Genomic DNA, 17,066 nt, shown 5'->3' with positions numbered 1-17,066 from the left:
AACTCTAACAGTGACGTTTGCGCTTCGCACATAAGAGGGAAGTCAAGTTGGCAGGCTTTTCTGCACATTGTTAAGATCGGCGAATTCGGACCTTGGGAGGATTCTTAGAAAACCAACGTAAAGACGGATGAGTCGGAATTCGAGACATAATTCGACACGCAGCTGCGAGGAATGCCGTTCGCGGAAGCAGCGGCGACAATGGCGTCGTCGGGTAGCCGAGTCAGGAGACGAAACCCCCTATTTCTGACAATGTGGCGAGAAAAAGAAAGCAATGAATATGGCGGCATTGAAACTTATATGAAACCGCCGCGATGGCTCAGTGGTTAGAGTGCTTTAAGCTACTGAGCCATTTCTATGAAATCTATTATATAAACACGTGAACGGAGTTTTCTATCTATGAAAACTCCGTTCACATGTGAACTTATTGGCTGACATGTAGATAAATCATTTGCTTTTTGTTTTCTTTCGTTTCGGTGAATCGTTGAACAAGAAGCAGCGGAAAAACAGCACGAAACCAGGCGATCACCGCCCGCCGCCGCAGAAGCAGGCGGGCAGAGAGCGTTCCCTAGCAGTTAAACTAGCAGTAGGGTCGTCGCGCCCCTGGCGGTGGCGAAAGGCGTAACCCTTGGAGAAAAACTCCCATTGCTTCCGCGGCGAATGCGAAGGCCGTAAGAAGGAAAGCGCGCGCTCCCCTAGAGACCGGCCGTGATTCAGAAGCGTATCCCCGCAGGCTAGCTGTACCCGGTTTGGAGGCAAACCGGATGTGACGTGTGCCAGTGGCGTACTCCCTGCCCCCAGATAGGTACTTGTACGCCTAGGGAAAGACGCTGCTAGGTGCTGCTGCTAAATCCCTGTGGTTTCTGCCAGCCACATGCGGCCATTGCCGGCTCACGTAGGTTCGTTCGCGTGGTCTTGTTACGCCTCGCTGGATCGTGTTCAGTCATGCCGTCCTTGCGCGGCGTGATTGTCGGCGAGTCAGGTTAAATTCTTAAATAGGTCGCGCCTGCACCTAATTGAGTCTATAAAAGCCTGCACATTCAGTTTTGCTAGCTACAATGCAGTGCGGCTGGCGTGAGCTGTCTTCACGATGCGCTTCGAGCGTGTCGATTTCGCCGTTCTTTATGTTGGCGTTAACGACCTTGAAAGCAACATGGATCCACAAGAAATGTGCGACAACATCAAGGTAAGTCTACTGAAATCACAAAATTTGAAACAATAAGCGCTAATAGTTGTGTTTTCTTTTAAATTTTAGGCCTTGATTGTTCAACGAGACGGCCCCCGTCGTGCTGGTTTTCAAGGTGCTCCCTCGCTGCCTAGAAGATGCTGATGCGGAATAGAAAATGCAAAAACGTCGCTTGCTCAACCGCAAATTGACGGCTACGCTGAAGCGCATGCCGTGTCTGCGGAATTTGAACCCCGAGGTATGGACCCCCTTTTTCCAGCGGCATGCCGTTACATACCGTCAGGAACACGCTTGGCTTATTTCTGACTCGGTAAAAAATGTTTCACTTTTTCTCGCTTCTCGCTGCGGAAGAAATGCGGACCGTTTGTCGTAGTTGTGTCTCCATTACAGGGTGGCATTACTGCGGTGAATAAAGCAAGTGTTGCCGTACATACTGTGCGCATTTCACCCTTTGTTGGGCGGTCGGAAAATATTGGTCCCACTTTTCAGGGCTACTTCACTATTATGTAGCGGTGAAGTGTAATTTCTACCATTGAACATTCCTGTGTAGATGTGTTTCTGAATCACGTTAAGCACATTTTTTCGTCCATTTCTTTGTCAAACAACGCGATAGAGCGATTGCGCAGATTGTTTACTTCCCTTTCTACAATGTTTAGTTTATTCTGTCGCCTTCCTTCAAACCACCACAGCGGCAAATGGACTGTTTTTATCGAAATTCCGCGTTTTCATAATAGCTGAATTTTGGTGTGGTTAGGTGTCTAAATTTCTCGTACCCACAGCTACCAAAACAGTTGATCAAATTATTAGCATCGCGAACAAATCGCATTCCTACATATGCGAGCTGCTACATATGAGCCCTCAAGAATTTTCAAGAAGCATCTTTTTTCTAAGAACCCTTGCGATATTGGAAAGCCCTGATTGAGGATTCTCATACAAAGCATGCTCAGTAAGTATAATGAAAACATGCACAAACAATGTATAATGTACTGGGTACTCTGGCTGCTTCTAATCACATTACAGGTGACCACGAGTAGGTAGAAACGGGCCTTGAGGCTGTATAGTGGGACGTAATATTCCCACTTTTCGCTATTACTGAATCGTAGTCAGCTTTGAGATTTTACGTTATGTAAAAAATGCTTCATAAAAAAAAGCACTTGTAATGTCTCGGACACAAAGCGGCCTGTTCTCTGCTTGCGTCTATGAAAGGGTTAAGATGCACACACTATTCAAAGGTCGCATTGAGAACTGAGTTGCAGGCGCTACTATGCTCCGCAAGCAGCAGGATACTAAAAGGAGAAATGAGCAACACCGTACTGCCTTCATTTCTTCAAACCCTTCAACAAAGCTTGAACAAGAAATGCACGCGAGGGTGTCACTACAGACAGCTGCGGCAACACTGACGCATGCGCGAGAATATAAAATGAGGTGCAGCTGTGCGGTGCACGCTGCCATGAAGTTCGAATTACAGTTTCCCCCTTGCGAAACTACCGGAAAGGACATATTGCATCCATCGGTGTTAATATATTTTCTAGCATATTTTCTTGTTTTCAGCCAACATACACATCCCCGTTAAATCAAATAGATCACTGTAGATGGCGGCCACAAGCATATTACAAGGACTGTGAATTGGAAGCTGTTAGCTACCTGTGGCACAAAGTCAGGCAAGGGTACACGTAGTCTTTGTGTGCACATTGACTTCATGTTTTACCAATTTGACTGGCTCCTATTGCACTCCGGCTGAATAGCAATAACACACAGGCCACTTTACGTTCGAGCTACTCGAAAGCTTGCATTAGTGAAAAACATCTAAACTTTTTCTGGTACAGCCGTGCGTTGTTCGAAGTGTCTCAATGCATTGCAGTGATTGAACAGGCACATATTGGCTGTAATACTTGGATTTCAGCGTGCATGCGTTGGCTGGACAAAAAATTCTACCATATTTTACCTCCAAACTTTTGCTCACGATTGGAAAGCGCTATTTCTGTTGTAAATAGATGTGGCTTGCACACAAGGTATGTGCATGCTAAGTGTCTTGGTAAAGAAAAGTAAAGGTATGCTGCATGAACAGAAGGTGCTGCAGCCACATAACCTGACCTTTGATCTTCATTATGCTCACAGATTGAAGGGATGGAACTAAGTGCGTGTCTTTTAGATGCTTGATTTCAGCCAGTTATATTTGCCAACATGGGGATTCAAACCACTGGTGTCCATCTGCTGTTAGGCTGAACTCTCAATTTAGTGAGACTACTAACTACTGCGTTCATTGGTGCTGACAGATATCAAGTCCGTTGTAGCTCGGCATTACTGTATTCTGTCACCAAAATGCTAGAGAACCACTTGAGATCCTTCGATGTCAGCATCCTCATAATCAGTGGGCACCCCATAAGAAAAATAGGTCAACTTTGGCTGGTATCCTTGCAAGTGTGAGAAGGCTAGGCCACAGAAACTCGTCTTTCTGATTTGTGCACTATTCAGCCACGTTAAAATGTGGGGAGCCTAGACATCTAAAAGACGAGGAGCAAGCAAATTGAATGCAGCTACCAAGCAAAAAATGTGGAAGCGTAAGCTGTTGATTTTTTACTCTAAAGGCACGTTCACACCAAAGACGGAGCGGCTAAACCGGGCAAAGCTCTTGGCCAGGGGATAAAAGTAGGCGTTAAACGAGGCGGCAAGCCCGATCGCTTGCGGACCACTTTTCCCGCCCGCCAGAGCTGTCCGATTTGCCGCGGCCAATCACAACACCAGACGACGCTGGCGTGTGCTGCGCGATAAGGATGGACGACCGGTGCCACTAGACGGCGACAAGTGCGCCACGAAAACGTTAGATGCTCCGCCTCGGCGGTGCGGGCAGCCAGGCAAGCCGTCCAGTATACAGGGTGTTTCAGCTAACTAGTGCCGAGGCACAAAGAAACAACTAGGCCTGCAGTACTCAAATACAATCAATTCAGTAGACTACCCTGTTGAGCAACTTTAATACTTACGGCTCATTGAGAAACATCTAACTGCTTCATTTTTATGAAGATAGCTGCTGTGGTTATTTTTTCAGGACAAAAGAAAGTGCACAAAATCAAAAAAAGTACCATGCAACTATGCACTTTTTAGCAGTGACGAACAAATGAACAATGCGGCATGCAGACAGGATGTAAAAAATATGCAGATCCGACACACTGTGAAAATGATGTAAGCAGCTTTCTTTGCTGCTTGTGTTCATTGATGGCATTTGGCAGTGATATGTTAAATGTTACCTCGCATGCACCACTTGTGTTCGTAGTACACAGAGCTCATAGGCAGACGTGCGCTCCGATGCTCAAGGTGGTGCTGTGCACCATCCATATCCTGTAAGAGTAGTGGCACTGTCATTCCCTCACACGGCGCATCGCATGGCGGGTGAGGTAGAGAAATCCGTTTATTGAATCCTTAGGAGAAATAGTTGCTGCCACGTCCTGTGCCCGACAGAGCAGTGCCTGCTGGCCACACAGGCTTCTGTCATGCAGCATGGCCTCCCAGTGTTGTAGTGTAGGGACATTGAAGTTTTGATGCTGGACCACCACTTGCATACTGTCCTTTTGACGCCGTGGTGCTGTATTGCAGCTTTGCATCTGCACATCCTGTCTCAATTGTTGGCATGGACACACTTGCCGTGTTTATTTTTTCAGAAATAGCATAAACATGCCACACCACACCTTGAACTATCATTATAATATTTTTAGTTTGCCACCACAACTGTCACCATGTCTAGATGTAGTATTTTTCTTTTAGAGAGACTCTATACGAAGGATGCTTTCTGATGGCATCTTTACCTTCTCGTATGATCATTCAGCGAGCACAAAGTGCTGCAGCTTCTGCAATGCTTTTGTCTATTCCTTCCAGGCACACTACTGTCAATGTATCATTAGCGCTGAAATAGAATACCGCCCGTTGCTCAAAGCAGCTTCAATATAGATTCCAATCGGAAGAATAGGCAGACTTGTGGCAGTATACAACTTTCTATAGCCATAAAAGGCAAGCTAGCATAGTGGGGCATCTCAATGCTTGTAAAAGCATTCAACTGCATGTATCTCCAAATAACTAAGCTCAAGCAGACACTGCCAAAATTCGTTCTTCTCATGGTGAGTCGGTGCGGGAACTTGAAGGTGTCGCTTTTCCTTCATTTTTGTGTCTCTTATGGTTTTGCTAAGGCTCTTGCCACAGCAAAATTCCTCTTGTGGTATTTTAGAAGGATAATTTAATAATCACCTAGGCGATGTCATTTTCTTCATTTGGTTGCACTGTGTGCATCAGTGCAATAAATGGGTCAAACGGCTTAATACGAAATGTCGCCAGGCCATTTTGGCACGACACTTGTGGATAACATTTTGGTGTGGCTTGGGCGAGACGGAAAGAGAGAAATTGACACATACAAGCACAAAAGCCAGGCACTGTTCCCTTGTGGCCTGCACAACCACTAGAATAGCAGCTAGTCTTATCAATTCATACTGAGTATCACAAAGTGTAACATTGCAAGAACTGTAGCTTGGTTGATGAGACAAGGCACTTATAGCTGTAGCTGAAACATGTGGTGTGATCAACATGTACAAGGTTACAATACTCTACACCCTTTTTGTATTTAAGTTTTTAACTTTGCCCACAATCTGATTACAGCTTTCCAGAGTTCCTTGGAAAATCCTCCCATGCACCTGCCATGTACATTGCCCTCCTCCTCGATGTGGCGTGCAAGATGGCAGCAGCAGCTGTGGGAACAGTTGAAGAGGCGAAGAAAGGTCCACTTTATAATAGGTTGTATGTAAATAAAACTGATCGACCTCAACAGATTCGGCTTCCACTTTTGTCAAGACAATTGTCAGCAAAGCAATGGAGCAATTTAAGTAGGGCGATAGTAATAAATAGTGCATAGAAATTCTTGGAAGCCCCTTCAGCTTTCTTGCTGTTAACAAGCTGTCTTGGTGAGGTGGTTTAGGCAGGGAATGCCGATTCATGAGGGATGGTCATGGCCACCATGTTCAATGTATGTGCAGCATTAATCAGTTCTCTAGACCGAGTGCACTAATGTCACATGATACATTTTCAAACCTCGCATGCTTTCTTTGGGGCTGAGAAAATTAATGAAGCATGAAACTCAGCATGTTGCAGTTTTCAATTAACCATCACTGCATTTGTCCATTCTTGAAACAAATTTTATTGTACCAAATGCATACAGAATGAATTTGTGGAATATCCAAAGTACATTTTGCTTGTGTTGGTCAAGCAGCTGGCAGAACAAAACCACAAAGTTCCAAAGCAGAAAGGTAACACTTCTTTTGAAGTACACAACTGGCGAAACAGTGTTGCTAACACACGAGTGCAAAACTTGCCGCCGATTATAAGGAGCTGCTACACACCACTTCGTTCCTTGACCATTTATTTTTTCTTTTGTGGCTGATTCTTAAAAATCCTTGCTATAGCAAATGCAAGGACATCAGAAAATCAACGCACAACAGATATTGGTGCAATGGTGTAAAGTAATGAAGATATAATTTTGCATGCACATTATTTAGTCTGAAATAGAGGGATACAGCACAAACGTTACTCTTCAATCCCAATAAAAAATATGGAACTCGTGGGCTACACGAGGGCTACGGATAAATCTTGAGGGCCTCGGATTCTGTAATGTGCAGCTATACTTGAAGTACACAAGCATTTTTGGATTCTGCCTCTACCTGGGTGCAGCTTTGTGACCTGGAATGAAAAGCCACAGCCATCGAGCTGCTGCAGTGGCGACATCACAGTAAAAGGTAATAGCGCAAAATTAAAACAATAATATGGCCATGCAACTTGCACATCAGATAGGTCACCTGAAGCTTGTATTTCCAATTTTTCTGGTGTTGCATAGGACAAAAATTTTGAAAAGCGATAGTGTACGATTTTCATACATTAACAATTATGCATATCTAGTTTTTTTTTTTAACCATGCAGATATTTAGCAAAAAGTTTTGAGCACAGAGAGCCTGTCGTTCTTGCAAAGGAGTTTCTAGGTGAGGAGGACACACTTTGCTGCTAATGCGAGTTTCAGAAAATAATTTTGAAAAATTCAGTCACCTTTTTATTAGTAACTTGGCGGCAGCCTTCTAAATGGCATATTTGGAGGCAGTCACATGTGAACGCACACCCTTTCTTTTTCGAAATCTCGAAAATTGCACTTATTTTGAAATATTCATTATCGCGCTCAATTGAGTACAATGAAAACTTGGTGCATCCTGCTCCACATCAGGCGGCAGTGCCCTGTCAAGAAGTGTGGGACAAAGCTTAAATGATAGCCTGACACGGCACACTGATGCACATGCTTGCAAGGCAAAGTGTGTCGTATCAGCTGCTACAATGACTGGCCAAGATGTTGTTTCAGACTTTCTCGAGCCTGTTGTCGGGGGTGTTTCCATCTGATGAGGTAGCGGGACCTTCTTTTCTGCGCTCCCAGCACACTCGGTTCCAATATTGCCTCGATTTACCAGTGAAATTCAATGATGAATATCTTGAATTAGGTGCAACTTTCAAGATTCGTAAGAAATGAGAGTGCTATAAAATGTGACTGCCTCCAAATTTGTGGAGTTCCAAAATAGAGGAATTCCTCTGCAAGAATGCCACATTTGCTGCGCTCATAACTTTAAAACAAGAAAATCTGTATGGTAATAAAAGACACCCTGTACATATACAGTGTGCATTGGAGCATTTCATGCAACCAATATTCAAGCACCTTCTGTCTACAAAAAATTCATAAAGCAAATTTATGCTTGGAATCAGTTACGAGCACTGGAAATGCAAACACTGTGACGAACCCTGGTCACATGCCAGGCATTGTGTTGCTGCTCTCTGCGTAGGGCCTATGAATAAAAACCACCTTCAACAATACACAGTAAGCTACCAATTGCTATGTGTAGGAAGACTTAGTTCTTCAAATGCAATTAGGACCTAGACATTCTAAAGCTTTTCTGATAATGTACTTTTAGTGAACAAGTACCCCAAACTTGAACAACTCTGAAGCTATAATGCCATTATTATCTGAAAGATGCACTACACATTTTTTTAACGCAGTAAGGAAACATTCATAATCGACAATGCCACCATAGACATGAGAGTCATATACTATTGCACTGCGTGCAGCAAGGATAGCACAATCTCGCACAAAAGATTAGTCTCTCCCGCAGACTTTGAGGGCTTCTTTATTATGTCTCACTTATGATGCCGTGACATGGTACGAAACCATGATGACGTAACTTATGATCATGAGTTACTCTTGAATGAAAGCTTATGCACACATGCATATTCCTGCATTGTAACTCTGGAGTGCACTTACAGTAAGGACACTGTGAAAAGAAGAAAAGGCCAACAGCAAGAACCAGGCAGCGCAGTGCTGTTTGCACCTTCTCGGCTGTTGTCGGTTTAAGTCACCTTCACTGCAGCAGAGTCGTGTTATGCGGCGAAGCATATTTAGCATCATGCAGTGAAGCATATCTGAAGTTGAAGGGGACACTGTTACGGGGCCCCTGCTGGTGCTTATGGTTACCAGACACTATCAGCTTAAGTACTCGTACTGTGACCTCTTCATGCATTTGGACAACACCAATCGCCATGTGAAAACCTCTGTTCACTACTAATCTTGCTAAGAGCCTAAATTGTTTCCAAACTACAAATTTCACCAAGTGGCAAACTTGGCAATGCTTCTGGAACCTCTTTCTAAAGTACTTTAATACTACCAGGATGCTTCAATGTCAAACTGGATTAAAAACCTGGGATGAGATTGGGCAAGCTTCTAGCTTTCTGACTGTTTGCTTCACCTTCTACATCAGTGAGTAGGCAGTGTTCAATAGGCGCTCCCACTTCACCAAGCAGACGACCGCTGACGAAAGCATGGTGAAGGCGAATAATGAGAGTGCAAGCAAACATTCAGAATGCAAGATCTCGCCCTTGGATTTAGAGAAAGGAAGGATAATTTCAACACCAAGGAACACCAACACTGGGCAACATTCATGCACCAGCTTTGTCAGTTTTTTGATGCTCCCACTACTTGTGCTGAGGTCGCGAGAAAAGCCCAGAGAGAGCATACAATTCGAGAATCATGTACCTCTTACATTGTGGATGTCCTTGCACTGTGCTAACGCATGAACACCACCACGTCTCAAAATGATCGAATGAGACATATTAAAGGCACAAACACTGTTAGCTTATACGTCCTTGGTATGCAGAACCCCAGCACCTCCACCACTTCTAAGGAACCGCTTTATTCTTGCCGAGCTAGAGCTATGGCGAGGAAGAAGCGACACACACTCCGTACAGATGAGGAAGATGAAGGAAAGTCACACTGCGCTCACAATATCGCTAACGTGGTAGTTTCCCAAAGGAAGCGGTCACACCACTGCGTATAAAGTGTATGCACAGGGATTCTCATATGTCTTCCCTGTCCAAGGGACTGGTGGCAAGCACCACAAAGCAGCACTGGTCAGGTGCATTCCAATTAAATTCTTAAGAATTGAGAAAAGGCCGATTCAACACAAAGCAACGACCTGACACCCTTGCCAACAAACCTGTTGAACTGGCATTAAGTTTCAGATATTTGCGGCCACACATATGTAAACCAATGGGCAAGGTTCTGACTGGTGTTGCAGAAGTCGCGGGGCGCTTTTTTCGTTGCGACGATAGATCGGATTCATTTACAAGTAGTGCTCCAGGAGGGCACATGTAACCGGCAAACAGAGGCCTCAGGAGAGCATTAGATTATAATCAAGGAGGCGGCAGGGTACCCAAGGGGCAGCGGAGGGATCAAAACTGGAAGCAGGTTATGTTGCCCCAACTCACGGACCACCCTGACTCCAGCCTTGTCCGCGAAAGCGGACAGCTGATCTTAAAATGCGTCAGAAAATTCGGAAAGTACGACTTACACACAGCCTACAGACATCAAGATATACTACTAGCACGCGCAGGCCTCGGCGAGCCCCAACCCATGGACCAGTCCGCGTTCTAGCTCTGGTGTCCCCGTTACCGATTTGGTGTCCTGGAGACGCCGCCAATAATATGAAATAGTGACACGTTGTTACTAGTAAAAAACACGATTTAAGCCGCTAACGCTACGTTCAGCACTGCCGCGCCCAACAACTTCTACAACGCCTGTGAGAACTTCACCAAGCAATGGTTGTTCTTGGCAATACTAAGAACTTGTGAATTTTGTGTACCGCTCATGCTTAACTTTGTAGTGCACTGTGGCTTAGTGAAGCACTACGATTGCGTGTAGCATACGTACACATCTTACCTGATAGACGGTGAACGGGGTCTTGTACAAATATCCGCTGAAGAAGAAAAGACTACACCTTTACATGTGTTAAAACACAGGCCAAACTTGAAAAAACAGACGTACAATGAACCTCCACACGTTACATTAGCAAAAGCATCACTTAATAGTCGAAAACTATTGAAAACTTTGCAAGCGCCATGGCAAGCGCAAATCCGCCATTGCTGCTGATATTGATGTTGATCAGGCTGTCCCCTTGCGATCGAGTCGGCAAGCGCGTGGAAGCGCGTTTCTTTATTCTATGGAAGCGCAATTGGCGCAATGTAGCCAAAACAAACAAATAAAACTGTGAATCAACTCCAAATACACACACGCAAAAGAAAAATCGTCGGGATTCTCTATAACGACGTTTCCAACCCCCTTCACCGATATTTCATACAGCTCGTTGCATTAATTAAAATACCTGCAGTGCATTGTTTTCATAACGCGCAAAAAAAATTCTGCACTTAAGCTTACCCGCACAAACGCGGCGCAAATTCGTAGAACGCCACCAGTGCAGCCCCCACCCGCCAAGAAAATATATGACTAGTCAATAATAATAGCATATAATTATAATGTGAGCGTCGGCGCAATCAATGGAGAATTCAATTTTATTTGTTATATAAAATCAAATGCAATGCAGTAAACAATGGATAGAATTAGGCATATAGCTTCCTGGAGTCTAAAAAAAATCTGCTTTGAAACTTGACGTGGTGACACGGCAAATTGTGGGTATACGATTGAAAATAATTGCTATAGTGTGTTCGTGTATGAGTAAGCTTCTCAAAAGGCGTTTCAAGTGTTTCCATGGTATGGCAAGCTTATATCTTGATTCATAAACTTTTTTTATTCATGTTGTTCAATTATGTTTAAAAAGCGAATTGTAAATCCCAATGGTTTTGTTTTTTACCGGGGGAACACAGAGTTGAGCCACTGTTTTGAAACAAACTTTTATTTAAAGGTAGTTACAAGTAACACCGACACCCTCGCTCATGAAAATCCCAATGGTTGTGTTTTTTACCGGGGAAAACACAGAGTTGAGCCACTGTTTTGAAACAAACCTTTATTTAAAGGTAGTTACAAGTAACACCGACACCCTCGCTCATGACAAAACAACTTTCACTCGCTGTGTCCAGACACTTGGTTCAAGGTGCATGTAATGCTTCATCTCCAAGCTTCGCGTGGTTTCTTAAAGGCATTGTGAAATCTACACGGTGTTTTTATTTTACACCTCCTCATCTCATAGCACAAGATCTGAAATGCGTGAACAAGAAGAATCAGGCCAGCACATATTCACAGAAATGAACTCTTCACAGTGCAGTTGACAAGTGCAAAAATTACAGCAGAAACTGCCAGTCACATGATATGAGCACAACATAACTGTTCTTTTTGCGGGAAAGCCTCAGTCCCATGCCGACATTAACCTATATGGTGGTCATCACTGGCAATGTTTGAAACATTTTCATAAAATAGAGACTGAATGTCTGGAGTATTTATCATAAGGGAAGTAGAAACTCGCACATCTTCTAAACAGCCCTTTGCAGCGCTAAATGTATGCTGGCTATTGATAGTAATAAATAGTATGACTGTTACAACTGTTAAACAAGACAAAAGCTCACAGGAATATGAAGGCTTGAAGTGATAAACAGTGTTTGGAGGGGGAATGTAGCTGGAGTGAACCTTTTGACAAAGATTTGTTTTCGTCAGTGCCGCAATTAAGTTCGGCACAGCAATCTTTATGCACGCTTAGCTCACTTTCCCACACCCTCAATGTAGGATGAAGAGGAGAATAAGAAAGTGCGTAGAATGAAGTTGAAGTGTAGAAAAGAAATGGGGAGACAGTGAAAGAGAAGGTAGGAGCACTGTTGTAGATTATTCTTCGAAGGCTACTCTTCCAAAAGAAAAAAAGAAAAATATTAAATGTGTAAGGAAGCATTGCCAATTGTTATTATGCCTACTCAAGTAAGAGATGCACCATAAGGGATGCAATATAAAACTGATCTGATATGTAGAGTGGCCGAAAGCTTTCTGCATAGTCTTTACAATCATTATGACACTGTCTGCTGCAGCCAAATATGCAGAAGTTTTAATTGAGTGCTCATGACCAGAGCAACTTATCCAGACTGCACACAATACCACTGCATATGCCCTCTATTTTGGTAATCTGAAAAATAAAAGTTTATTCAAATGGGCAATAAGAACATCACATGGAACACAAAATCTAGATCGAATTATGAGGCATGCCACAGTGCGGGACTCAGTAATATTTTTGACCACCTCGGGTTTTGTGATGTGCACTTAAATTCAACTACACAGTTTTTTTTTTTCATTTCACCACCACTGAAATGCAGCCACCTTTGCTGGGATTGAACCCGCAAGCTCGTGCTCAACAGTGCAACATCATAACTACTGCGCTACTGAGTGTTTACACAAATTTATAAGTAGCAAAACACATTGGAGGCTTTTGCACACTGAAACACTACACACCATCCAATGCACTTCCTTACATCTATGTACAGACATACTTACCAGCGGCTCATATGACAAGCATGGAGGCGTGCTCTAACACACTACCATCCAACAGCTGCCACATACCAGAGATGACCACTGGGTCTGTACCTATCTTCACAGAACACTTACCAGCAGCTCATACAACAAGCATGGAGGCATCTCTCGTGCTCTAACACACATACCATCCAGCTGTGACATATGGCTGCACACCACAGACAAAAACAGACGGGCTAATCATCAGAGACCACATGTCATGATTTGATAACAGCACAGCACTACTGCACCACTTCTCTCTTCCTAACTGCACTGGAGGCTTGTTACCAGTAATCGTGCCCTGCTGACATGGTTATCTCTTGTTTCTATGTTGCTGTCCCTAAGCTGATATTTAAGGACTTCCTTTTGAGCTTCAGTGGGCCTTGAAAGGCTAGATGATGGCTGCGACAATCTAGGGTTTTTTGTAGAGTGAAATCTTAACAGGTGCACAACTTTTTTGTTGGCTGGTTCATTTGAATGGTCTGGCATCTTTCTTTTTGGGTCACTTTCACTTTCAACAAGCATGAAAACTGGCTCAAACAAATTGTTTGCCTTCTCAGCCACACCCTCAGAGACTTCACCATCTGATATTGCCTGTCTGACCGAGTCCATTTTTGCTCTTAAGAGTGCTGAGCTTTACACTGCTTTGGTTGCTTCCAGCTTTGTTGTACTCTGTACAATGTGCAATGCCCGACTTGCCTCACATGCTTCTTCGGGTGAGCTCTCATGGGCCTTGCTGCTGCTAGTTGGATTAGCGATGACCACACAGTGAATGTGCTTGCACACTGTAAAGTGTATAAGATGGTCATAGCAAGTGCACATGTAAGTATGCACACACACTGCACATTCCTTACACCTCAAAGGACAGCAAGCACCATCTCCCACTTTTGACACTTTATATGAGAGCCCTTTAATAGACTGAGATGGCACAGTCTATATGCCATCTTCATTTAATTTGGCACAGCCATCTTCATTTAATTTGGCTCAAGCTGCCATTTCACTGCCAGACCTGTGGTTCTTCTGAATTCTGCTCAGCTTCTTACCCTTTGCCCCTTTCATCATCTGGATAGCCCTTTTCATTAAAAAATGATTTGTCAAGTCCATGAGGGCAGAAATAAGTTTGTCACCATGCTTATTCTGTTTTCTCTCCAGCATAGTATGCTTTAACATCCTGCGCTTGCTCTCAAGGTGCATGTTAGTGTTGACAGCTGCTCTAGTCCTAAAGCAATAGGCCCACTCTTGCGGCCTAACTGCATAGTGGTCATTGAAGTACTTCAGGAAGTCCCTCAGTTTTTCTTCCTCACTAGAAAGGAATTGCTTAAAATAATCTTCAAATGCCTTTTCCGCGAGGAACTCTAAGAGTAGCCACACACTATGGTAAACATGTGGCCTTAGCTGTTTCTCTACACACTCGAGTATCTTCTTACGCCAATTGTTATCCACATGCCAGGCACTGAGAAGTTTGTTTTGCGGCACCCATGACCATGGACCATGCTTTGTAGAATTGCGACGCATCATCAGATATCAATGTCTTAGCAGCCACTTTTTTGGCCATGGCCGACTCCAGATATTTGAAGAATGCTGTCAAAGTTTGCTCGTTCATCCGGTTGCAGATGAAATAAGCTATAGCTACACCTGATCCTATTTTATCTAGCACCAGAAGAGTGGTCAGCTCAAACTGGTACTCTGTAGTTCCATGTGTGAAGTCAAGACATACAGTACCTGCAGGGCCCAATTTTTCTAGTAGCTCCTTCTGAGACTCTGTCATCAGAACAAGAGCAAAGTCTGCTGAAGGAAATGTACCACTTGGGTCCACTGCACCTTGTGCCTTGTACAGGCGGACAAGTGTTTCACCTTTTTCTTTCATCACAAGCACCCACATGTCTACACTGATAGCGTCATTAGTGTGACAATGTTCAGGAGCAGCAATGTTAAACTGCTGTTTGATGTTATGCAGGGTTGAGCACTCTGCCAAGTGCACGGGCCTCAGCTTGGATGCCACAGATGTTCTTACTCGCTTTAGAATGGTTTTCATGGGCACACCCCTTTCTAGGTTCTCTGCTACGCTGGCCTTTTCCTTGTCACTCATTGTCAAGTGCTGAATTTCTGGTTTATGACCGTAATGGTTTCTTTGATACCTGACTTTTATGGTGGTGCCTTCAGGTGTCGGACGGTAATAAATGAAAGACATATCTTACCAGACCTACAGCTCCCCTGACTTTTCTCCCGACGGTCACTATGACCTTCCTTTTTCCTTGCCTCGCCTGATCTATTACAGTAATAGTGGATCCTTGTTTCTCCACTGGCCAGCTTTTTGGGGTCCCTGGGCAAAATGAACCAGCAGTTTTGGCTACCCTCTTCTTCTGCTTTCCATTCATGAAATTCTGTAATAAAAGCACAAAATAGCATTAGATAGTGACAAGTACTATTGGGAGAGAGATGCAAACAAAAATAATCACTCTGAAGGCTTTGGACACGGGCTAATGTAGCATTTATTTTACTCCCTCACCTTCAACTCGACTGTGTCATGAGGTCACCCTTGATATTGCTCAAATTTATGTTAAAATTGAATTTCAAATGCAATGCGCCATAACTTCAAAAAATTTATCCTATTAGTTTTGTTTTAATAAGAAACAAATATGAAACTTAAGCATGATCTATGCTCACTCCTTCCTCAATATTGAATCAGACTGTACATTCATAGCAATGCTGTTACGATAAGACAAAGACGAACTGAGAGCACATGGTGCAAGCTACGCCCCAGAACAGTGTGAATCCCTTCTCTCAGTTTCTTCTTGAAAAGCTCCTTCTTTTCAAGAAGAGCTTGATTTTTTACTGTAGATAGGGGCTTGGCGAGGGAGTGTTCCATCGTCACGCGGTTATGATCTGGCTTGGGCATGCGCCTGGTTCGAAGAGGCAGCATTATGTGTGATTTCAATGAACCAGTTGCTAGTCTGCGTTCGTCCTGTCTTCTTCTACGTTGGTGTCTTTTCTCAAGCGCAGTTTAAGTTCACAAAAAGATGTCTTACCAAGTAGCCTCCTAACACACTCTTCTTAAAGAAAAAAGGATTGCGCGTGCGTCAAACTTCGCTCTACTTTATGAAATCTACAACCAGAGTCCTTCTATTGAGGGACTGTGGTACTACTAAAGAATTTTCCCGAAGTACGCCGGGAGACCAAGCCGCTGACAGCCGCAATTGCAAGTGTGGTCGTGGACCTACGTCGGCCTGCGGCCTCGAGGGCTGCTGTTTCAAATCAGACCTGCAGCGCCACTGCGGCGGCGGCTGGCGAAATGTCCCTGTTCCATCCGCACAGCCGCGCCTAGCCGCAGCAGGTGGACGATGGCCCCTAGCAACGCAAGCGTGTGTACACGGCGAAAACAGTCGACCTCTATCTACTGTTGCGTGTGCGGATGTCATAACAGCTACAAGAACACGGCAGGGAAACTGCCGAAGGTGCAGTTTTATCACTTTCCTTGGAAATCGTACGAGGCTGATCGGCGACAACGTTGGATCGCTGCCGTTCGGCGCACCCGGTAAGCAAGCGCGTCATGTCTTCGCGCGGTTTCTATCGCTTTCTCTCAAGGTAATATTAACACATTGTTGGTTCCCTTGTTTTCTTTTATTATTTTTAGCCCGAATGGAGATTTGTGGCAGCCAGTGCAACGCAGGACAGTCATCTGCAGCGCTCACTTTGTCGGTAACAAAGCGAGCACGATTGCCGGCCATCCCGCCTATGTGCCAACTGTGTTTCCGCCGTGTTACAAAAGAAGTGATGCAGTACTACCGGCATCAAATCTCGACAGATATAAGAGGTGAGTGTTATTAATAGAAAGGTTACCCGTGAAGTGGTTAGAATAGGCTGTGAAAAAAATTGCTGCGATGCTACAGTTCTTTACGACTTTGAAGCGCGGCTGAACCGATAGTTCAAAGAAATTGTTGCGCCTCCATGGAAACTGAAAATGTATTGCAGTATTCATTAAGCGGGCTTACAGTGTTTTTTTTATAGGGTTCAGCGACGTCGCGCAGTGCTTCAAGCGCCGAC

The 17,066-nt window shown here is 44.2% G+C and overlaps 3 long non-coding RNA genes across 4 annotated transcripts; 1 reads left to right on the top strand and 2 right to left on the bottom strand.

The window, feature by feature from the left end:
• Positions 1-740: 740 nt before the first annotated feature.
• LOC126534355 (uncharacterized) lies at positions 741-5,990 on the top strand. 2 transcript variants are annotated; one of them, XR_008613297.2, is made up of 3 exons: positions 1,073-1,183; positions 1,253-1,421; positions 5,825-5,990. It is a non-coding gene; the product is annotated as an uncharacterized lncRNA (long non-coding RNA). The 2 variants fall into 2 exon arrangements; XR_011895703.1 differs by having other exon boundaries at positions 741-1,421.
• Positions 5,991-6,335: 345 nt separating this feature from the next.
• Positions 6,336-10,765, bottom strand: LOC140219420 (uncharacterized). The gene is made up of 2 exons (XR_011895702.1): positions 10,461-10,765; positions 6,336-9,454 (listed from the first exon to the last, which is right to left on the bottom strand). It is a non-coding gene; the product is annotated as an uncharacterized lncRNA (long non-coding RNA).
• Positions 10,766-11,521: 756 nt separating this feature from the next.
• Positions 11,522-15,214, bottom strand: LOC140219419 (uncharacterized). The gene is made up of 2 exons (XR_011895701.1): positions 13,722-15,214; positions 11,522-11,732 (listed from the first exon to the last, which is right to left on the bottom strand). It is a non-coding gene; the product is annotated as an uncharacterized lncRNA (long non-coding RNA).
• Positions 15,215-17,066: the final 1,852 nt, after the last annotated feature.

This window comes from Dermacentor andersoni, chromosome 7 (genome assembly GCF_023375885.2).
Source record: "Dermacentor andersoni chromosome 7, qqDerAnde1_hic_scaffold, whole genome shotgun sequence".
Lineage (NCBI taxonomy): Eukaryota > Metazoa > Arthropoda > Arachnida > Ixodida > Ixodidae > Dermacentor > Dermacentor andersoni.
Note: the sequence above shows the minus strand (reverse complement) of the source record. Positions and strands in the feature narration are given on the sequence as shown.